Raw genomic sequence first — 24,723 nt, forward strand, 5'->3', positions numbered from 1 at the left:
ACTTATGCATGTGGATAAATGCAGAGGAAAAGATTCTGTCTGGATCTCCTTAATTTTCACACACTTAGCTACCTGTAGGACAATCCCTCTGCTCCTCTCACATATGTGAAAAGGAGTTTCTTTGTTTCCAGGCTAGAAATTTCAGTCCACTCAGTGCATCTCCCCACAGCCCATATCATTGCCTCCATAACTGTAATAATATGGTCTTGGGTTAAGGATGCAGCTCGGTGGTAGAGTGTTTTCGACCATGCCCAAAGGCCAATGGTTCTATTATCAACACACACACACACACACACACACACACACACACACACACACACAATTTTCCCTGCTTCTTTGAGTTTTCATCTTTTAAGGCCTCCTTTGTTGAATAAAATTTAATCAAGTGCATTTGTCTTATTAGTCTGGCTTTTGTTTTGGGGGTTAAGCTATGAACCTTGTGATAGGTGAGAAAATGATATTTTTTCTCCTAACAAAGGAATAACTGCAAGATATCTATAAATCCTCAAATTCATTAATACATTCTAAATAATCCAAAAGCAGAAAAATAAAAAAACATATATACTTAAAAATGAATGATAAAGAAAACATAACTCATTAAAGTAGGCAAAAGCTGTATCATACTAAGACAAAATAAAATACCTTTGAAAGTAAACCTTCTGTTATTAAAAAAAAATTGCTGCATCGTGACCAGAATCCAGCATAAGATAGAAGGTAGAGGTCCGGGACAGCCACTCAGAGAGACTCTTTTCACTCCGGCCTTCCTGGGGCCAATTAGTGAGGACTAGACTGCCAGGTTGGCACCCCTGCATCTCCCCATCCCACCCCAACTCCTAAACCTCTTGATTGTGACGGTCCTTGGATCCACTTTGCTGAGGCACAGGTGATCATAAAGGGCATTTTTTAGAGCTTCAGACTTTGAATATCTTCAAAGAAAGGGCAGAGGGAACCTGTAGTAGAACTTTGCAGAGTTCAACCCGGCAGGAAGTCAGAGAGCTAAATTTGGGCCTTGCAGCCCCAAATCAGCCTGAATCTCAGGGGTATGCCAATGGCTAGCTGAGACCAAAGGCTTAGTTCTGCACATTGCTGCACTCATTGTACATTTTGACAGCAGAGATATACTCTCAAAGAGGGACTTCAAATTCTTTTTCTTTTTCTCTTTTCCTCATTCCACTTTACAAATTCTTTCTTTTTTCTGTCCTCTTTTTACAACTCAGTCTATTGCTTTGCAATATTATTTCTCATTTCCCTTTCTGCTCCTGTTCCTGTGCTAACTCAGGTTTCTTCTTTTATCATTTTTTCTTTCTTTTTTCTTTATGTTATATTCTTCTCTCATTTTCTTTCACTCAAGGGTCAATAGTTTCAAAGGAAAGTGAACCCCTATTACTGTTAAGTTGTTATATTCTTGTTCTTATTGTTGTACTCTCTCTATCCCTTTTGACTTCAACAGTTTCATAAAGTTTGTATCACCATCCTATGTCCTTTGGCTTCACTTCAAATTTTCTCCAATTCTATTACTTATCTCCTTCTCTAATCCAAACTCTGTCTAAGCCACCATCCTAAATGGTAAAGATGCTATATTGAAGAGTTAATTCACTGCAAACATATTTTGGGCTGCTCCTTGATTTTAATTTAATTAACATGCTTTAAAGGTGATAGATTAATGACTATGACAAATGGTCAATTTGTAACTTGTGCTTGATCATATTGTGTTGCAGATTGTATCAATTGGGCTAAATGGTTATGATTGATTTAATGGTTTTCTTCTCTGATATTATAAAAATGAGAATGTCTATAAATCATTAGAGACTCAAAAACTAAAGCACAACTATATCAAAAAGATATAAGTAATAACCCAGGAATTAAACCAAGGACAACCCAAAAACAAAAATAAAAATGAGAAAACACTTAAGAAAGACACAAAGACAGACTTCCAATTAACCAATGGAAAACAGTAGGGCAAATGAGGATGAAAAATCTGACAGTGAACCACCAAGACACCCTGAACTCATAGAACAGGAAGTAACAAAACAGATCAATCAGAATCTATACAAATTCAAAAGAGAAATAATTTCCCAGATAACCATAGATATGGTGAGCAAAATGAAAATTATGATTAGAGACTCTAAAACAAAAACTGAGAAAAAAATAGATGAGTTCAGGACCATGATGAAGCCATGAAGGCCTAGCATAAGAAAGAAATGGAAACAATGAATGCCCACCATAGGAAAGAAATAGAATCCATGAAACAGATAGAAACAGGTCCAGGAAGTTAGCTCAGTGGTTCTGGCACCAGCCTTACAAGTGCAATGACCTGATGACCTGAGTTCAAGCCCCAGTACCACAAAAAAAAAAAAAAAAAAACAAAAAAAAAAAAGAAAAAAAGAAAAAGAAAGAAAGAAAGAAAGAAAGAAAGAAAGAAAGAAAGAAAGAAAGAAAAACAGATTTCCAGGAGATTAAAAACTGTATTGAAAGTTTTCACAGCAGGATAAAAGAATGTGCAGTTAGAATTTCAGATATAAAGATAGGATTGCAGTCAGTGACTGAGAATAGAGAGGTCTCTTAAAATCAGTAAGGGATCATGATAAATTGATCCAACAACTCCATCATGATGCAAAGAAGAATAATATAAGACAAATAGGAATCCATGAAGTAGCAGGAGAAAATACAAATGACTTAAAAAAGCTCTTCACAAAATTAATGACAGAAAACTTCCCAAGCAGAAGGGAAGAATTTGACATAGAGATAAATGAAGCATATAGGACTCCAACTAGCCATGATCAAAAAAAACAAGTTATCTAGACATATAATAATCAAGATCCCAGAAATTCAACAGAAGAACAAAATACTACAAATAGTAAGGGAAAAGAAACAAATCACATGCAAAAAACAGCCCATTAGAATCAGAGCAGACTTTTCAACACTAACCCTTAGATTAAGGAAAGCCTAGAATGAGGTATTTCAAGTCCTATAATAAAACAACCTCCAACCTAGACTGATGTATCCTGAAAAACTCTCTTTCAAAATAGATTGGGAAATAATATCCTTCCATAACAAAGAACACCTGAGAAACTTCATGAACATGAAACCACAACTACAAGGAATTCTAAACAATATCCTAGAAGAGGACAATGAAGGTCACAATACCATGAGGCCCAACAGACCAAATCAAATAGGCAAAGGAAGAAACTAAAAGAAGGGAGAAAAAGTAAAAAGTGTTAACAAAAGGACAATAACATGACAATAATAAGTCAGTACATATCAGTTATAACCATCAATGTCAATGGCCTCAATTCACCAATCAAGAAAAATAGACTGGCAGAATAGATTAAGAAGCCAAATCCAACAATATGTTGTATAAAAGAAATACAACAAAAAGAAGCCCATAGACTGAAAGTGAATGGATGGAAAACAATTCTCCATGCAACAGGAGCCCCCCAAAAAGCTGGGGTAGCTATTATATTTGTACACAAAGTATATTTCAAACCAAAACTGATCAAGAGAGACAAAGAAGGTCACTACATCCTTGTAAAGGGAAAATTCAAGAGGAAGAGATGACAATCATAAATATATATGGACCAAATATTAATGACCCCAACTATACAAAACAAATAATAAGTAACATGGAAAACCAAATAAGCACTAATGCAATTGTAGTGGGGGATCTAAATTCCCCACTATCACAAATCAACAGATCATCTAGGAAAAAAATCAACAACAAAATACTGGAACTCGACCAAGCTTTTGAACGCATGGATTTAAACGACATCTATAGAGTGTTCCACCCAACAAAGTCAGGATATGCATTCTTTTCGGTTGCTTATGGGTCATTCTCCAAGATAGAACACATACTAGCTCACAGAAAATGTATGAATAAATGCAAAAGAATTGAAGTTATCCCTTGTATATTATCAGATCATAGTGCAATGAAGCTGGAGATCAATAGCATAAGAAACTGTAGGAACTTCACAAACACATGGAAATTGAACAACACTCTCCTGAACAATCAGTGGATCACAGAGGAAGTTAAAGAATAAATTAAACAGTTTTTACAAATAAATGCAAATGCCAGTAAAACATACAGGAATCTATGAGACACAATGAAATCAGTTCAACATGGAAAATTAATAGCACTGAATGCCCACATTAGGAAAATAGAGCAAGCTCAAATAAACAACCTAATGATGAATCTTAGATAGCTAGAGAAGGAAAAACAAGAAAAACCCAAGTTTATATAAGATAGGAAGTTATAAAGATTAGAGCAGAAATCAATGTGATGGAAACTAAGAAAATGATAAAATAAATGAATCAGAGAGTTTGTTTTTTCAAAGAATAGATAAAATTGATAAAGCCTTAGCTAACCTTATCATAATAAGGAAAGAAAGGCTCATATCTGTGCAATTAGGAACAAAAAATAAGATGTCACAACACATCTAACAGAGATCCACAGGCTTGCCAATACCTACTTTGAGAAACTGTACTCTAATCAAATGGAAAACACAGAAGAAATGGACAGATTTCTAGATACTTATGAATTACCAAATTTGAATGAAGAAGATAAAAAAGTAATTTAAACACCCCATTCAGTGAAATACAAAATGTAATTAAATGTTTATCAACAAATAAAATCCCAGGTCCTGATGAATTCACTGCTGAATTTTCCAAGACATTTAGAGAAGAACACTTTTGTCACTATTCTTTGAACTTTTCAATGAAATTTAAAGGGAAGAAATATTTCCAGTTTATTCCTGAAAGTAAGTATTATGTTGATTCCCAAACCAGGGAAAGACCCAACTAAAAAAGAGAACTACAGGCCAATCTCCTTAATGAATATAGATGCAAAAATCCTTAATAAAATGCTAGCAAACCAAATACAGAGGATCATCAAGAAGATCACACATCCCTACCAAGTTGGATTTATTCAAGATATTCAAGGATGATTCAGCATATGTAAGTCAATAAATGTAATACAATATATTAACAGAATCAAGGACAAAAACCATATGATCCTCTCAATAGATGCAGAAAAAGCATTTGACAAAAGTCAACACTCATTTGTGATAAAAATCCTGCAAAAAATTGGAATAGATGTTCTACATCTCAACTTAATTAAGGCCAAGTATGAAAAACCAACAGCCAACATCATATTAAATGGCCAAAATAATAGTTTAAATTTGAAAATAGCACATTTGCCCATCAGTGTAGACTGCATAAAGAAGATGTGAGTTTTCTGTAAAATAGAATACTACACAGCCATAAAGAATGAGAAATTAGATTCATTCATAGGAAAATGGATTTATATTAAGGATATACTCCTAAGTGAAATAAATAAGCCACACATGTATAAATACTGAATAGTTTCTCTTGTGTAAAAATATATAATGCCACATGAGATGCTAAAGGTATAACTGATAATATGAAATAGGAAGAAAAGAGCTAAAGGTGTAAGGTAAGTGGGAAAGGTAGGGAAAAGAAAATAAGGGAAAAGAAAAAAAACATGAGAAAATGAAAAAAATGGAAATAAAGTTTTTTTTAAATAGGGAAGGGAGGAGAGGGTGAAGGGAGAGCAGGGGTATGGGGAAAAAATGAGAATCAAGACCTGTCATGTAAAGGTACAAGATCGGCAATGATGAATGTAACTATACTGTATACCTAAAATGTACCAATAAACTCAATGAGAAAAAAACAAAATTAAAATTTCAGTTTAATTTTCTAAATATTTACCTTAATAATCTACATTTTAAAAATATGAAAATAGTATAAGTGAACTTTAGAGAAGACATAATAAAGATAAAAGTAGAAATTAATGAAATAGAAAAAAACAGCAGCAATGATAAGTTAACAATTTTTTCATATTTTCCGAATATATAAAAACAGAGAAGGTTTTCAGTTTTTGGCCATTCAATATGATGTTGGCTGATGTTTTTTTATAGATAGCCTTTATTAAATTGAGGTATACACCATCTATTATAATTTTTTGCAGAGTTTTTTATCATGAATGGGTGTTGAATTTTATCAAATGCTTTTTTCTGCATCTACTGAGAGGATCATATGGTTTTTGTCCTTGACTTTGTTAATATAATGTGTTACATTTATTGACTTTCATATGTTGAACCACCCTCTGGAATAAATCTGACTTGGTCAGGATGGATGATCTTCTTAATAATCCTCTGCATTCTGTTTGCTATTATCTTATTAAGGATTTTTGCATCTATATTCATTAAGGAGATTGGTCTGTAGTTCTCCTTTTTAGTTGTATCTTTCCCTGGTTTGGGAATCAAAGTGATACTTGCTTCCAGGAATGAATTTGGAAGTATAGCTTCCATTTCGATTTCATTGAAAAGTTTGAAGAATAATGGTAGTAGTTCTTCTCTAAATGTCTTGTAAAATTCAGCAGTGAATCCATCAGGGCCTGGGCTTTTCTTTGTTGGTAAGTTTTTAATTACATTTTCAATTTCACTGATTGTGATTGGGGTGTTTAAAATGTTTTTATCTTCTTCGTTCAACTTTGGTAATTCATAAGTATCTAGAAATCTGTTCATTTCTTCTGTGTTTTCCATTTTATTAGAGTACAGGTTCTCAAAGTAGGTGTTCAAGATCCTCTGAATTTCTTTTGGATCTGTTGTGGCTTCGCCTTTTTCATTCCTGATTGCATGGATCTGAGCCTTTTCTTTCCTTTTTTTGATAAGATTAGCTCAGGGTTTGTCAATTTTATTTATTCTTTCAAAAAACCAGCTCTTTGTTTCATTTACTTTTTGTATCATTTTCTTAGTTTCAGTTGCATTGATTTCTGCTCAGATCTTTATAATTTCCTCTCTTGTTCGAGCTTTGGGTTTTTCTTGCTCTTTTTTTTCTAGGAGTCTAAGTTTCATCATTAAGTTGTTTAAGAACCTTCATGTTAAAATCAGGAACAAGACAAGGATGCACATTATCACCACTTCTCTTCAATATAGTTCTGGAAACATTAGCCACAGCAATTATGCAAGAGAAAGAAATTAAAGCAATAAAGATAGGAAAGGAAGAATTTAAACTATTATTATTTGCTGATGATATGATACTCTACATTGAAGATCCAAAAAACTCTACCAAAAAACTTCTAGACTTAATTGGCAGATTCAGTGGAGTATCTGGATACAAGGTGAATACCCAAAAATCAATAGCCTTCTTAAATACAAATAACAGACACATGGAGAGAGAAATATGGGAAAAAATTCCTTTTACAATAGCTTCCAAAAAAATGAAGTATCTAGGAATCAATCTAACAAAAGAAACAAAAATTCTCTACACTGAAAATTACAGCACTCTGAAAAAAGAAATTGAAGAGGATATAAAAAATGGAAAGATGTCCCCTGGTCCTGGGTAGGAAGAATCAACATAGTGAAAATGGCCATACTACCAAAACTGCTATATACATTCAATGCAATGCCAATTGAAATTTCTACACTATATTTCACAGAACTAGAAAAAAAAATCCAAAAATTCGTTTTGAACCGTAAGAGACCTAGAATAGCAAAAGCCATTTTAGGCAACAGTCACATGGCACCAGGTGTAACAATTCCCAATTTGAAACTATACTACAAAGCCACTGTGATAAAAACAGCATGGCACTGGCAAAGAAATAAGCCTGAGGATCTGTGGAACAGACTGAAAGACACAAAAACAAATGCAGATGTACTCAGCTACCTCATCTCTGACAAAGGAGCTGACCATGCTCAGTAGAGGAAAGATAGCCCCTTCAATAAATGGCGTTGGAAAAATTGGATGTCAACCTGCCACAGATTAAAATTAGACCCTTATCTTTCACCATGCACTAAATTAAAATCCAAATGGATTAAAGATCTAAATATTAAAACAGAAACATTAAACTTGCTGGAAGGTAAGTTAGGCAGAACTCTGGAAGACATTGGTATAGGAAAAGACTTTATGAACAAATCCTCAGTAGCACAGGAACTAGCAGATAGAATCAGCAACTGGGATCTCATCTTACTAAAAAGCTTCTGTACTTCAAAAGAAACCATCAGCAGAACTAATAGACAATCCACAATGTGGGAAAAAATTTTTACCAGCTGTTCCTCAGACAAAGAACTATTATCAAGGATATATAAAGAACTCAAAACAATCATTCCCACAAATATAAAGACCCAATTCAAAAATGAGCATCTGAAATGAACAGATATTTCTCAGACAAAGAAGTAAAAGCAGTAAGAAAATATTTAAAAAAATGTTCCACATCACTGGTGATTCGAGAGATGCAGATGAAAACAACACTGAGATTCCACCTTACCCCACAAAGAATGGCTGCTATGAAGAAATCGCACAATATCAAATGTTGACGGGGTTGTGGGGAGAAAGGAACCCTTCTCCATTGTTGGTGGGAGTGCATACTGGTGCAACTACTATGGAAATCAATATGGAGATACCTCAAAGAGCTTGGACTGGAGGTTCCATTTGACCCAGCCATCCCTCTGCTGGGTATCTTTCCAAGAGAACTAAAAGAATCATATCACAGAGAAGTATGTGCACCCATGTTTATAGCGGCACAGTTTGTAATAGCTAAATTTTGGAAACAGCCCATTTGCCCATCCATTGGAAACTGGATAAAGAAGATGTGGTTTTTCTATAAAATGAAATATTACTCAGCCATAAAGAATGAGAAAATAGATTCATTCATAGGAAAATGGATATATATTGAAGATATACTCCTAAGTGAAATAAATAAGTCACACATGTGTAAATACCCAATAGTTTCCCTGGTGTGAACAACCTGCAACAATGCATAGGATTCTAATAAGATTACTAACATTTAAAAATGGGAAGAAAGGAGCTAAAGGTGTAGGGAAAGTGGGATGGGTAGGGGAAGAGTAAAAAGGGAAAAGAAAAAAATGTTAGAGAATGAAGAGATGAAAATAAAGTGTTTGTAGATGGGGAGGGGAGGAGGGGGTGAAGGGAGGGCAGAGGTAAGGGGAAAAATGAGAATCAAGACTTGTCATGTAGAGGTACAAGATCCCAACAATGAATGTAACTGTACTGTATCCCTAAAATGTACCAATAAACTCAATTGAAGCTGAAAAAAAAAGAGAAATTTTTTTTTAATGTTGATGATACATATTAATGTGCTTCTATGGTTAGTATCATCAAAATTAGTTTCCACCTCATCCAAACTGGTTTAGGAAAAATAAAAACAAGAGAAAGAAGGTTTAAAAAAAAACAGAAAAAATAAAAACATAAATCATCAACATAAATAATGAATCAAAAAATAATATCACTGATTCCAGGAAGAGTAAAAAAAGATGATGAATTGATAATATATATTTTTCCTCTAAAAGTGCAATATGACATAAAAATATGGAATTTGAATGCCCAATATCTAATAACAAATTTAAAACTTTAGTCAAAACCTTTCCAAAAATAAAATTCCAGGATATGGCAGTAAGTGAAATCAATTTTTAAAAAAGGAGAAATATTTCCTTGCATATACACAGTAATAAAATAAGACTAATTAATTACAGAAAAGTAGGTAACTGAACAGTGATACTCTGCATAAATCTCACCATGTCACTAGAAAATCTAGTTCATATACATATAATGAAATTGATTTTATCTCTCTAGAGCTAATTTTATTTAGTATTTTAAAAATAAATCAATATAATTAATCACAGTAGTGGGACGACGAAATGGGTACTGTTAATTCTTTAGATAAACAAAATGATAACAAAAATGTTACTAGTTTCTATATTGGACCTATGGAATGATGTTGTATTTTGGCAAATATATATTCATAAACATAATCAAAGTAATTTCTTTAGTTGCAAATTTAGCACAAAAGATAGCTTATTTAAAGTATGAAAAATGATTGATAAAATAACTCATGTTCTCATGCATTTATGTACTTTCAAATACAAGTAATTATGGGTTCTTTCACAGCTCTTAAATTCAAGGAGGGTACTATTTTAAGTTGACTTACACTCCATTGCCAAACTATCAAATGGTGTAATGAAGACAGTTTTTACATTTAAAAAAAATTTCACATCAAAGTATCTTCGGTATCTTAAAGAATAATATTATATACTTTGGCACCCCTTGCATTAAACTCAGGTAATTGTTACATTCCTAATGCAGCTTAAAATATTGTCCAGCTAACCTTAAGGCAACAAAATAAACCATATGTAAAATACTGTGAGTTTTATCATTCTGAGAACTTTTTTTGCAATCCTCTTATTATAGGCAAATAAGTTAGGTAGAATTAAATGTACTGTCAGAGAAGGACTAGGCCCTCAAGGATGTGTGCACAAAAATAAAGTTTTTGGGATAATGGTTTGAGGCCAATGTAGAGAATACCAAGCCTCAATATGATGATGTAATGGCCAGGCCTACATGCCTCCCTAAGGTATATAACTTGGAGTTATAGTATACTAGTATACTATAGTATACTGGTCTATTCCAGTAGCTTGGTATTATAGTATATTGTACAGTAGTAGCACCAGTTGGTCCAGTAAGTTCAGATAGGCATCAGTCTCCTGGGTGGATGACCAGACTTTTGGACCCTTCCCACCCACTCTTTATTTTGTACATATATCTATCCTGTATGACTCATTTCCCTATTGGATCAATATTAGCTAAGCAAGTATATTTGTAATCCAATAGGATGATTGTAGTTTGGACAATATTGTACCCACATTGTAACTTTGCTGTATACATTATCTCTGACAAAGGGTCTCAGTGACCACCAAACTCAGAATGCCTCCAGGAGATCAAGGAGCTATTTCTTTCCCCCTTATTTTCAATACAGTTATTTTAACTTCCTTTGGTTTGCATCTTCATTCCTTTATGTTGTGGAACCATGAACTTTTCACATTTCATACCTAACTGGTTGGGAGTTTTAGTTGTCCTATACTACTCACAGTAAATCCCTGAAATTTGAACTATGCTATAATTCTAAAAAGAAATAAGAAGTGACATTTTAATATAAATAATTCTAAAATACTAAATGTATGTAATTATTAAATAATATTTTCCTTAAAGCATTGGCTTGGTCCTTTTCCCTGTTTGCCTACATGTACAAGAAATATTTTAAAGGTTTATTAGAATACTAGATATTATAGGTAAGTCTATTAATTTTTCAAACTCAAACTTGTTTGATCAAGATATATCTTTATAAAAATCAGTCTTTGTAGATACAAAAATTAGGAGATATTTTGCTTTGTGCTCTTATTTATAAGGAATGTTGTAACAAGAGGTTTTCAACAGTGTATAATGTTTCACTGAACATCGTTTTAGCACATATGCTCTGTCTAAAAGAAGTTATTTTAAATATATTTTATATATTTCGCTTCCTTGTTGTATGTTATTGAAACAAATGCTACGTACTATGAGTTTTGTTATTTGTGAATGTCACACCAGTCATTCTCTTAGTTTCTTAATCACTAAAAATAAATAATAACATCATTGGCTATGATATAAATGAAATGTGATTAAAACTTAAAATGTTTAACATGTTAATATAGTAAATGTAAGCTGTGAAAATATTGTAAATTTTGAAAAGCCACTATTTTCTGTGATATTTCATGAAAAGGAATAAATAATATTAGAAGGAGGTAAATGTTTCAATGTCTGAATTAAAACATATTTGTATTTTGATTGTTTTAAAAAGCACTTCAACTATTTTAAGCTAAAAAATTGATTTTAATAAAATATATATTCACACATACTTAACTTTCACACAGCCGGAATATTACTAAAGAAATCACGTAGAGCACTCATACAAAAAAAGTGAGAGACTCAAAGTAAATTATAGCATTAGTTAAGTTTACAGTGCAAAGACCAGCAAGACAGGTTTTTATTCCTAACTCCTGAATCAGTATTATTACCAAGGAATATAGAACACTTAATAAATCAAGAGGTGTGTAAAATTAATGACTCAGAAAAAGGCTTAAATCCTCAACTCATTTAAAAATCTGTCGTTAACATGAAAAATGCAAGAACAGTGTATAACTTGGAAGTGAAGAAGACCTTGTTGAATTAGTTATTGACAAACAGAAGATAACAAAGTACTTGGCTCATATTGAAATGAGTGTAAACAAGCAGGATGCATAACATGCATTCCAGAGAAAATTAGAAAATCTGCTTACTCTGTAGAGTTGCATTTTAAAAGCTAACGAAACCAGAATGATTTATTAAAATGGAACTGGGTGAGGGAGACCTGAAACAGCTAAAAATTAAAATAGTTAGTGTAATGATGAGATGCTAATAAGGTACATATGTTTAGCAGTCAAATTGTAGCTTCTCTTAATTTTCCACTAAAATAATATGCACAAAAAATAAAAACTCACACTTGCATATACTAACACTAAGGAAATCAGAATAGCAGAGTATATGCAATTTTGAAATGAATAGGATATACATGATGGTTAATCTTAGATGTCAAGATTACCTATTAGATGTCAAAAAATACCTAGAGAACGAGTGAAGAATTATTTTGGGGGCGTTTCTGTGAGTGTTCCAATAGGGAATTGGCTTGTGAGACTGAAAAGACAGAATGAGGATTTCTACCCTAAGTGAGTGCAGGAATTCTACCCTACGTGTCAGCTGAGGGCCAGACTGAATCAAAGCAGAGGAAAGGAGAATGAAAACAGAGAGCTGTTTTAGTAATAGAATTCACTTTTATTCTCTTTGACATCAAAACTTCAAGCTTTCAGGCCTTCAGGTTGCAGCAACTTGACCAGTGGCCCCACAAGTCCCCAGGACTCCAATCCGGGAATAATAAAGCTTCCCTATTTCAGAGGCTTTGGGAATTGCACTGAACCACACTAGAGTCTCCAGCCTCTTTTGGGACAGTTTGGTCCTTATAACTGCGTGAGCCACTTCTTCTTTTGCATTATCTGCCTGTCTTTCTATCTATTGCTTTTTATTTCTCCAGAAACCTTTAGTAGCATTACTTATATTTTAGGTAAGTCCTATTTGCATTTACATACCTATGAAAGCAAACTTTTAAAAAATTGGCCTAGATTTATTCAGTTGTTCTGGCATGTGGCTGTAATCCCAGTGTTATAAGCAGCTAAGTGAAAAATTAATATACAATCAGAAAGGATTTGGGCTCTCAAGGAAGTCACTGCCGATTAGAACACATCAAAACTGTGGCTGGAAGTGCATCTGAAGAAGATAAGATCTTGATATTAAAGTCACAATAACCAGATGTACACACATCCCTAGTGATGACTGGACACTTGATATTATACTGTAATTAATACCATCATTTGGGGTTTTCCATAGAATTACACCAGGAGCTCACTAGGGAGCTCCCAGCCACTAATACTAAGATTACTAAGACTAAGTCTAAAGACAAGACTAATACTATAGATTATTAATCAAGATTAATGATGTCATCCATATGCCCTTGCTATATGCTCCATTTACCTATTCGATTAATATTAACTAAAGGGCTATACTTGAAACCTTATTGGTTGATTATACTTTGACCCACATTGTACCCACCTGGTTACTTTGCTCTATAAAACATTCTTGGAAAGATGACCTCAGTGGCAACCCACTCAAGACCCCTTCTGTCTGTCAGGAGCTATTCATATTTGCCATTCCTGCTCCCCAATAAACCTTCCCTCCTCTTGACCTCCTTTGTCCTTTAGAATTCATTCTGTGATTTCAGGGAAAATGAACTTGGTACATCTCACATTTAGCATTTGGGAATTATATCTCTCCTATATCACTGGCACTCTGAAAAACTAAGGCAGTAGGTTTCTCAATTTAAACCCAGCTTGGGAAACTTAAAGACTAGTGAAAGCCTTTCTCAAAATTAAGGAGGAGGAGAAGGGGAGGAAAAAGAAAAGCTGAGAATTTAGTTTAGTGTTAAAACTTCTGGATTCAATCCTCAGTTAAAAAAAAAAAAAAAGAAAAAGACTAATCTAAAATACCTGTACGCAAAAATACTGGGAAATCCTTCTAGCCTACTGTATCTCCACATTGCCATCCTTCTTACTCCAAAATTTAAGAATAGCACCTATAACTAGTCATTCCATGAAAATAGTAATCTCAAAGAACACAAATAAATTCAAAACAAGGTCAAATCAACAAAATCCCCTAAAAACTAGAAAATAGCTACTCAATTGAACAAATACGATAGCTCGACTTGTAGAAACATTATTGCTCAACCTGGTTTTTTCTTTCTTTGCATGGAATCTAGTGGAGCAATGTTATGTTCTGTGCACCCAATTCTGCAGAACAACTAGTAATAAATCCTAAAATCAGTGCATACTGCATTAATGCCTTTGCTATAGCACTACCCATCACTGAATTTACATGACGATCCCTGTGGGCTTTGAATGAAAAACCTGGTGCCAAACTGATCAGATGTACAACTGAATCAAATTCTTATGTCTTAAATCTTGTTATTTTTTTTCTCCTTCCTTCCTTTCTTCCTTCGTTTTGAAAACAGAGATTCTGATGTCCAAGAAAGTTTGGAAAGAACTGCATTATCCTACATTGTTATATTCTGCATTCAAGAAATATTCTGATAGATCTCAAAGTCAATAACCACGCTTTCCTATATTCTATTAATCTATTTTATATTCTACTATTAGCAAACATACTTAGATTTCTGAAAATATCTAAACACTACTGATAAAAATAAATCAAACTCATTATGTTATTCTTCAGATTTGATAGTTCTATTTTTTTGTTTTTTCATATTTTGAATAATTTTACCTTCCTTTCCTATTTTCATCATTGGAACAGAAATGCTGGATAATTCTAGCTTATGTAATTTAATAAAGTTAGCTTTTTTTTCTATCATCTGCTGAATTTTCTGCTGATTCTTCACACTCCCTCCTTTCTCTTATACCTAAGCCTCAAATAGTTATGATATGATTTTGCTGCTATATCAATCTGAGTTCAGCATTCTGCTATTTAAAATCTTTTGAAACTGTTAATAATATTTAATACAAAGTTCACCTTCTTGTTTCCTAAAATGCTGTATGCTTTCTCCTGTCCAAATCATTACTTTTGAAATTTCACAGACAACAGAAAAATATGGGTCAGAGGAACTTACTAAACATATCTGAAAACTATTTGAAGCATCTGAAAGCTGAGATTTAACTGCTATGAACTTTTTATCTCTTCTGTTGTGGGCTGTAGCCAAGCTTGTCTGTACCAATCTCAGCTGTAAATTTTAAAGGGAGAGGTAGGCAGAAAGGCTTAAAATCTTCATTACTTAGTTCCCCATCACTGTGGAGAAATTGCTGTGTGTGTCTACCCTGCTAGTGACAGGTTATTTTAGACAATAAAACAATCTTATTGAGGATGCGATAAAACTTGTTTAAGATTACACACTCTCAAGGGGACCCTTTCACAATTCTTTCACTCTCCAACATTCACCTCTTCCTATACTTGTTGGTGGGGTGGACTGCAGATTTTAAAAATTACTCCTTTTTGAAGGTGCCTATCTCCAGTAGTCTGAATCCCTGACAAATTGTCTCATGGAATGATAGCCTTTTGAGATGGTTTTACTCTTGAACACTTTCTAGCAGTTCTCTTTAAAGATATCTTATGGATAAAGACACATTACTCTTCACTGAAACATTTCCAGAGAAACTTGGAATGAGGAATGAAAAACAATGGACAACTTAGAGTAAAACTAAAATATAAAACACGAGATCTTGCATGTACTAATCAAGGGCAAGAGAAATAATTATAGAGTTACATAAATAACAGTAAGTATACACAAAATTAAATTAGAGAATACTTGTAAAATGAGCATGAAATATAAAAATCTAAGTATTAGAAGTATTAGTTGTGATAAATACTATTACAAATGCCACAGTACTATAGTAGGTAACAGAAAAAGTGAGCTGTAAAATAAGTTAATGATTTCAAACCACATTTCACTTAATTTGTCTGGAAGGAAAAAAGCATAAAAGAACTGGAAAATATAATATTTTTATTCCAAAAGAATATAAAAGAATATAAAAACATTTTAGATTAGGGTTTGTATTGACACAAAAGTAACATCTATTTCTAAAAGATTAATGAAATCAAAATATTTTTCATACCCTAAGGCAATCATATTACATATAATAAATGAAACCTAAACCTTCTCATATATTTATCATTGTGCAATCAAACTAAAAATTACATAACAAATGTAAAATACATAATGAGGCCAAAAGTCTTTATAAATATTAAAAATATTCATGTATAACAATGCATTATACTAATATCCACAAGGATATATCTCAAAACATTAATGTGTGAATACCTTCAATACAAATGCAAAAGTTATATCAACTTTATTTTTATATAACATAATTGCAAAAGGGATATCTAGCCTAGTAATCATAATATTTTCCCAGAGTTAATACAAGAATCATAATATTTAGGAATCATTTTAAAATTCTGCATACTCTACTCTACAAGTAGATTATAATGAAAAGCTATAGTCTTTCTTCTTTTTTCTTTCCCCAGCTCTAATCTCTACAACCGTAGTTCTTATAAGGTATATATATATTTTATTTATCCATTTAAAAAATCAAGCACCTGTTCCATGCTTTAAAATGTGTAGCTTCAATTCTTATACCCACCACCTTAATTTTTTGATATAATTTTGTCTGCAAATACTGTATGCTATAAATACAAGTATTATAATATAATTGAATTAATATCTTCCCCACAGAAGATTTTCAGTTATTTTTATTTCTTGTCATTAATTCCCATTATCAAACTCTATATTTCTCCATTGCTCTAATGTACAAAACAATCTCCTGACATTTTATAGCATTTCCTGCCCAATCTAGCTTACTTTTCTTCCTTTTTCTACAAGTGAGAGCAAAATAATTAGGCTTTTGCTCTTTTGCCATGTGAAAAAGCATCAATAATTCCATTACTAGACAATAGATGCTAGTATCCTTATTTTACCTTCCCAAACTTCAAAATTTTAAGGAATAAATGCATAGTTTTATATAAATCACCAAGTCTTAAATAGCCTTTTATAGTAGCACACACACGCACAAACACACACACAAAATAATAAACAATATCCTAAAAAGCGGTTATTAGTTGTCTTGGCATTCAAGATTATGAAAATATCTTAATTATATCCTACAAATTTGTTTAAAATTTTTCTAGACATAAAAATTTAGAATGAATTATGACCCCATAAAATATGCAAATTGTTTTGTTGTCTTCTAGTATCCAGTTACCTACTATTGTCCAATCAGATAACTAATCTTAGTTTTATTGAAGGTAACATTTGTTTTACTGTGGAAGCTTTTATGGCAGTTTTTTTATGCCTGGAAAGATTAAAATTTTGTTGGGTTTTATTATCTTCTCATTTTGTTGCTCACTCAAAGAAACTTTTAATTGTGCATTATATAAGAGGTAAGTTTTTGTCTGGCTATTAGTAATGAAGACTTTGCATTTTAAAAATCTTAACTGAGAAGTAGACTGAACACATACTACTGTTATTTTTTCAAGCATCATTTGCTTAGATGGAGGCAAATTGACAGATTCACGAAATTGAAATACAGAAGTTTAAAAAATTTCTAAGATATTTGAATTATGGGTTGCCAAGTAGGAGCTGGTTTACAGAATCAAATTTAAAACAAAAAAGTGACAAATTAGCCTGAACTGCAAAAATTGCATTTCATAGAGAAAAAAATATTGAATCTTCATAATAAATGTCTAGAAACTTTAAATTTGATGAAAAAACATTTAATTAATTAAAATAGGTAAATATATTTAAAATATAAGTAAGCTTGATTTATTAAGATTAAAAAGTATGTGTGTATATATATACTAATTAAAATAGGTAAATATATTTAAAATATAAGTAAGCTTGATTTATTAAGATTAAAAAGTATGTGTGTGTATATATATATACATATATATGTATATATTTATATATACATATATATAGTCACATGTATATAAAAATTGGTTAATAATAGGTACTAGTAAATGAAGAAAGGAGATCCATTGAGCTGCATCTGAGCTAATTTAAAAATGCAAAAAACAAGTACAATTGCTCAGGTTTATTATAAAAATTACAATTAGATCTAATGAAATTTAATAAAATAATAATATAAAGCTCAATTTGTGAGGCATTTTGCAAATTGTAACCATTAAGGCATTTAAAATGATAATCTTGGAAATTTTGATCATTAAGGTATTAAAATAATGATAACTCCATTAATAAAGTGTTAATATTCATCTTGATTTGGCAAATTTCTTCAAGGAAGCATGATAAAAAATTACTACCATTAAAGCAAAACAGTTTCTTTCCTTACAGTCTTTATCTAGTCAAGAACTGATGTGAAATTTCCAGGAATTGATGTGTAATGTACATGTGTGTATAAGGGAGAGAGAGACAGAGAGGGACAGAGTTTTGCAGAGAAGTATTAAAAACACCACTTCCCTTTATTTAAGTAGACTTTAATATCCACATTTAAGGAGTTTTTCCTAATGAAATAGAATGCAGTTTCTGGAAATAACTTCTGTGGCAGTGGTATTATAAAATTATATTTTAAAACATCTGGTACTCCACTAACTGCCTCACAAGTTCCCAGATACAAAAAAAAAAAAGTAATATTTTTAAGTCACAAAAATAACTTAAACCAATATGAAACACACATTTAAGAAGGATGACATTCAAATAAATTATTGAAAGTCCAGGTCCCTAGAGACAAAATATTTTTTTCCTCTAAGAATAGCACATTGCACAGAAGGTACTTAAGAAGTCTTATTCTTTCCATTTTGTATAACAAATATAGTAATTGAACAAATATTTGTTAAGCATGATTGATTAATAGCTCAGTTACCAAACTTGAAAACAAAATTTGATCTCCTTGCTGATACAAGCATTTAATTCATTCATCAAAACCTGAGTTCTCATTTTGTGCCATGAATTACTTTGAGCCCTCTAGTGGGGAGATATGAAGTAATTCTATGGGTAAATTAGGAAACATGCTGGTAAACAGCAATTTTTGTCTGAAGGAAAATATAAGCATGTGATAGATAGCAATCATTGTTGGTTAGAGGAGGAAGGTCTTTATATTAAACAATGCAGACTGTTCATAAAAAACTTATCTGAATCCATAAGAGCTGAATTTTGACATTTATTCTCAGATAGAAACCTAGCAGCATACCATCTTCACTTGTATAAAGAGACACTAATAGAGACACCAATTTCTTTTTTTTTTTTTCATTGAGTCTATCAGTACATTTTAGGTATACAGTACAGTTACATTCATTATTGGGATCTTGTACCTTTACATGGAAGGTCTTGATTCTCATTTTTTCCCCTTACCCCTGCCCTCTCTTCACACACTCCTCCCTTCCCTATTTACAAATACTTTATTACTTTTTAAGTCGTTGTATTCTTGTCCTTATTCTTGCACTCTGTCTTTTCCTTTTGACTTCAACATTTTCATAAAGTTTTTTAGGTCATCCTATGTCCTCTGGCTTCACTTGAAACCTTCTCCAATTCTTTTACTTATCTACTCCTCTCATCCTAACTCTGTCTAAGCCCCCATTCTAAATGGTAAAGATGCTATATTGAAGAGTTTATTCACTGAAATCATATTTTGGGCTGCTCCTTGATTTTAATTTAATTCACATGGTTTAAAGGTGATACATTAATGAATACCACACCAATTCTCAAACTGCACAATGAGGCACACTTTATAATATATTTTCTGCAAGTATATAAATTAATTAGTTGAAAACAACATATTTTGTATGCTACAACATGATTCTTAGTGAACTTTAAATTCTGGACTGGAAATCATATATTGACTACTTAGTACCTATTATGTTACACTAATTTTCCTATGAGAAACTGAGTCTTGGTTTAAATGAATTCAACATAGTAACCTAAGTAGCATGTGATTTATCTTATATGTGAACTCTGGTCAGTTTTGCTACCATACCAGTGTTTGACCTATAACAGTTATAATTTACTTGACTTTTCAAGATTGGAAATTTGATTCTCAATTACACTGGATTCCAGATCCTTGGGGGAAAATGCTAAAAGAAGTTATAGGTAATATTTATGAAATCAGTATTTTTTTAAACATTGACATTAAAAGTAATGCTGAGGGCCAGGGATTTAGCTTAGTGGTGCTCTTGCCTGCCTTGCTAACACAGGACCAGAGTTTGATTCCTGGTAGTGAAAATAAATAAATAAATGAATGAATGAATACAAAATAATGCTGAAATGTTTGTACCAGTACTTGAATTAAAATCTGAACATAAATTAATACATGGAAAATTAAATGGTAAAATTTTCATATATTTTGATTTTTTTTCAAAAATGAACTTCAAAGAGAGTGAGTGTGGAGCAGCTAACTGAAATATATGGCAAAAAGAGGGAAAATTGAATTTGTTTAAAGAACTGATGACTTAGCCATATTTGAGCCTTGATTTTAATCAAAAGAATATAATAAACTATGCTTTAGACATCTAGAAGTCAAGGGAAAACATAAAAACATTATTTATTTTTGAGACAGATAATTATAAAAGCCATAACAAATGGAGGCCTGAAAGATGAGATAGGCATTAGGTCAATGATAATTTTTTTTTCTTTTTCAATTTTTTTTTAGTGAATTGAAAGCAAATTTTCCACAACTTTTTAAATGATGAAATGTATTAAAGCCTACTTTCTAATAATTTTGTTTTGCTTTATAATCAGACATAAATAGAAATTGATGGATAGATTTATACATAATGAACTATTAATTGATAGATTGATACTATCATAGATGATTATAATTATTGTAAATCATATATGATTATTTTCCTACTAGTTTTACCGTATATCTATATGCAACAAATTATTATCAACTATAAAATATTATTTATTATAAATGATTAGCAATGTGTTAATTGCTACTATGTTAATTGGCATTCAGTGTACTAATATCAAATTTAGTAGTTTTATTAATTAGGATCAAAACACTCTTAATATTTGAGGATGCACTTGTCAGAAGCATTTGTTCTGTGCTTTCTTGAAATGCATTTACAACTATGTCACAAAAATATACTTTTTTAGAGATGAAATCCTTGAATTAACATAAAAGTATTTGCATGGTAATTTGCTCTTTAATGCACTACAGATCATTTTACAGACAATGTATTTGAAAGATAATGTTAATGCTGGGCACTGTCCTTAGCAGTATCAGAATGGGGGTCTCATACAATTCCTACCTATATATAAATGAAATATGGTTTTACAGAACCTATGGCCTTTTCTACACTAAATTACAGTGTTACATAGTCATTCTCACAAATATAAGGCTTGTAATAATTACATACAGAATTTGATAAAGAAAAAAATTAATGTCTTGAAATTTGCAAAATAAAGTAGGACTGGTGAAAATGAAGTCAAGCTTACAAAATTTGAGGAAACTTATTTTGATGTTGTTTGGGTTAGAGTGTAGGTGACTTTAAACTCTCTTTAAAAATACTTTATCAGGGCCTATGAGCAATGAAGACCAGTGAGGAATGCCAGAGCCATGTGGAGTTAGTATGCTTCCCAACTTTGTAGTGCAGACTGGTACCCCCATTACATCAGCCCAGCTTCCCCCATCTCTGGCCTCCTGGTTGTGCTGGCAACTGGATCCACATCACAGAGGCACAGGGGGTCCTAAAGACCATTGTACTAAGCTCCAGAAGATAGAGCAGAAGTGAACAACAGAAAGAGGGCCTCTCTCAGGCTCCTTGATGAAAATTGAACTCCAGTGGAAAAGTGAAGAAAATCTGCAACAAATCCATACTAGACCACCATAGTTGGTAAGATCAAGGGATCACTACCTCTCATTGGAACCTGACCTATCCTCAGAGGAAGGGAAGCTGGAATGTGCAGTAGAACCTTGCAGAACTCAAACCTGCAGGAGGTCAGGAAGCTCAACCAGGGCCTTGAAGCCAGAAATCAGTCTGAATCTCAGGAGTCTGCTGGTCGATTGCTGAGACTAATTGACTTAGAACTGTACACTGCTGTCCATGTTATCTTTTGTGACAGTAGACACATACCCTGAATGAGGCCCTTCATTTTTATTTTTAATTATTTTTCCCTCTTACTTTTAATTTTAATTTTTTTAAAATTTTCCCAATCTTTTCAAATTCTTCCTGTTTTTCTTTCTTATATTTTTTTCTTTCTCACTTAATCTCACTCTCCTACATTGTTCTTTATCTTCCTTTTGAGTCATGTTCCTCCCCTAATTCAGATTTCTTCTTTATTTTTATTTTCCTCTCTTCTTTTCCTTCTCTCAGTGTCATTAATTTCAAAGGAAAGTGAATATAGTTTCTAGCTTCCCTATTGTGGTTAGGTTGTTACATTCTTTGTTCTTTCATTCTGTCCTTCCCTCTTGTCTTCAATAGTTTGCTAAAGTTTACATGATTTTCTTGTGTCCTCTGGCCTCACTTCTAATCTTCCCCTTACCTTTTATCTAGCTATCTCTCTCTCCCAAAAATCCTTATAAATCCCTGTTCCAAAGAGTTTATTCACTATAAACATATTTTGGGCTGGTTCTCTGTTTAGATTTAATTCACATGTTTAAAGATGATAGATTAATAACTACAACAAACAGAATTTCTAAGCTGTGCTTGATGCTATTGTGCTAATTGTATCACTTAGGCTAAAGTGTTGTGATTGATCTACACAATCGTACTTCCTGATATCATGAAAATGAGAGTGTCTCAGAGTCATTAGAGACTCAAACACTAATGATCAGCTGTATCTGGAAGATTGAAGTATTAACACAAGAGTTAAACCAAGAACAGTACAAAGAAACAGAAATGAGAAAACATTTAAGCAAGGTGCAAACACAAACTTCCAGCTCACCAAAGGCAAATTCTGAGGAAAAACAAAGTAGAAAAGTCTAACAACCAGCTACAAGGAAAGCCTGAACTGACAGCACAGGAAATAACAAAACAGATAAATGAGGTTCCAGAAATATTCAAAACAGAAATAATTTCCCAGGTAACTACAGAGATGGTGAGCACAATGAAAGACATGATTAGAGACAGAAACAGATGAAAAAAATGTGATTTCAGGACAATCCTGAATGTCCTATGCTGAATTCCAGCATAGGAAAAAAAAAATGAAAACCATGAATGCCTAACATAGGAAAATATAGAATCCATGAAACAGATTCAAATAAATATCCAGGAGATAAAAACTCCATTGAAAGTACACATAACAGACTGAATAATCTGAAGACAGAATATCAGATGTATAAGACAGAAAGATGGTCAATGACCATGAAAAGTGAGATCTCTTAACAATAGTAAATGACCATGAGAAATCAATCCAATGCCTCCTAGATGAAGCAAAGTAGAATAAAACAGACTGATAGGAGTCCATGAGAAAGCAGGAGAATATACCAATAACATAAAAAAAAACCCCACAGAATTAATGAAAGAAAACTTTCCAAACAGAAAGGAAGAATTTGACATACAGATAAGTGAGGCATATAGGACTCCAAATAGCCATAATAAAAAAAGCAAATCTATGCATAGATATATAATAATTGAAAACGTGGAAACCCAACAAAAGAATAAAATACTACAAGCAGTTAGAAAAAAGAAAGAAATCACAAGCAAAGGGAAGCCCATCAGAATTACAACAGACTTTTCAACAGAAACCAAGTCAAGGAGAGCCTGTAGTAGGGTAGTTCAAGCCCTAAAAGAAAATAACCTCCAACCTATACTGATGTATTCTCCAAACTATCTTTCAAAATTGATGGGGTAATATGATACTTACATGACAAAGAATACCTGAGAAATTTTATGAATTCCAAACCAGCACTCCAAACAATTCTAAACAATATCCTAGAAAAGGACAATAAAGGTCCTAGAAAAGGACAATAAAGATTTGCACAACAAGCAAATCCATTAGGAAAGGCAAGAAATTAAAAGGAGAGGGGGAAAATTAAAAAGGACAAACAAAAGCACAATAACATGACAATGATTAGTCAACACATATCAATTATAAGCATCAGTGTTAATGGACTCAATTCACCAATCAAAAGAAATAGAGTTGTAGAATGGATTAAGAAGCAAAATCCAACAATATGTTGTATCCAAGAAACACACTGAGTTCAAAATGAAACTCATATACTGAATGTAAAAGGATGGAAAGCAGTTCTTCATGCAACAGGTACCTGGGAAAAGGAAGGGTAGGCATATTATTCACAGACAAAATAAATTTCACATCAAAACTAATTGAGAGACACTACATCCTTGTAAAGGGAACAATCCAAGAGGAGGAGATGACAATCATAAATATATATGCACCAAATACTAATGACCCCAAATATACAAAACAAATATTAATGGATATAGAAATGAAATAAACACTAAAACAATTACAGTAGGGGACTCAATACTCCACTGTCACAAAGAGACAGATTATCTAGGCAAAAATTCAACAGTGACATAACATAACTAAATGAAGACTTTCAACAAATGGACTTAGTATGTCTACAGGGTGTTCTACTCCACAAAATCAGAATATACATTATTTTCAGCTACACAGGGCATCTTTTCCAAAATAGACCACATGCTAACTCTTGTAGAACATGCTTAAGTAAATGCAAAGGAATCAAAGTTAGCCTCTCTAAGTTATCAGACCATAATGCAATTAAACTGGAGTTCAATAGCAAAAGAAACTGCAAGAACTTCACAAACACTTGGAAATTAAACAACACTCTCCTGAATGAC

The sequence above is a fragment of the Fukomys damarensis genome, unplaced genomic scaffold, assembly GCF_012274545.1.
Source record: "Fukomys damarensis isolate Sample0158 unplaced genomic scaffold, DMR_v1.0_HiC HiC_scaffold_6, whole genome shotgun sequence".
Classification (NCBI taxonomy): domain Eukaryota; kingdom Metazoa; phylum Chordata; class Mammalia; order Rodentia; family Bathyergidae; genus Fukomys; species Fukomys damarensis.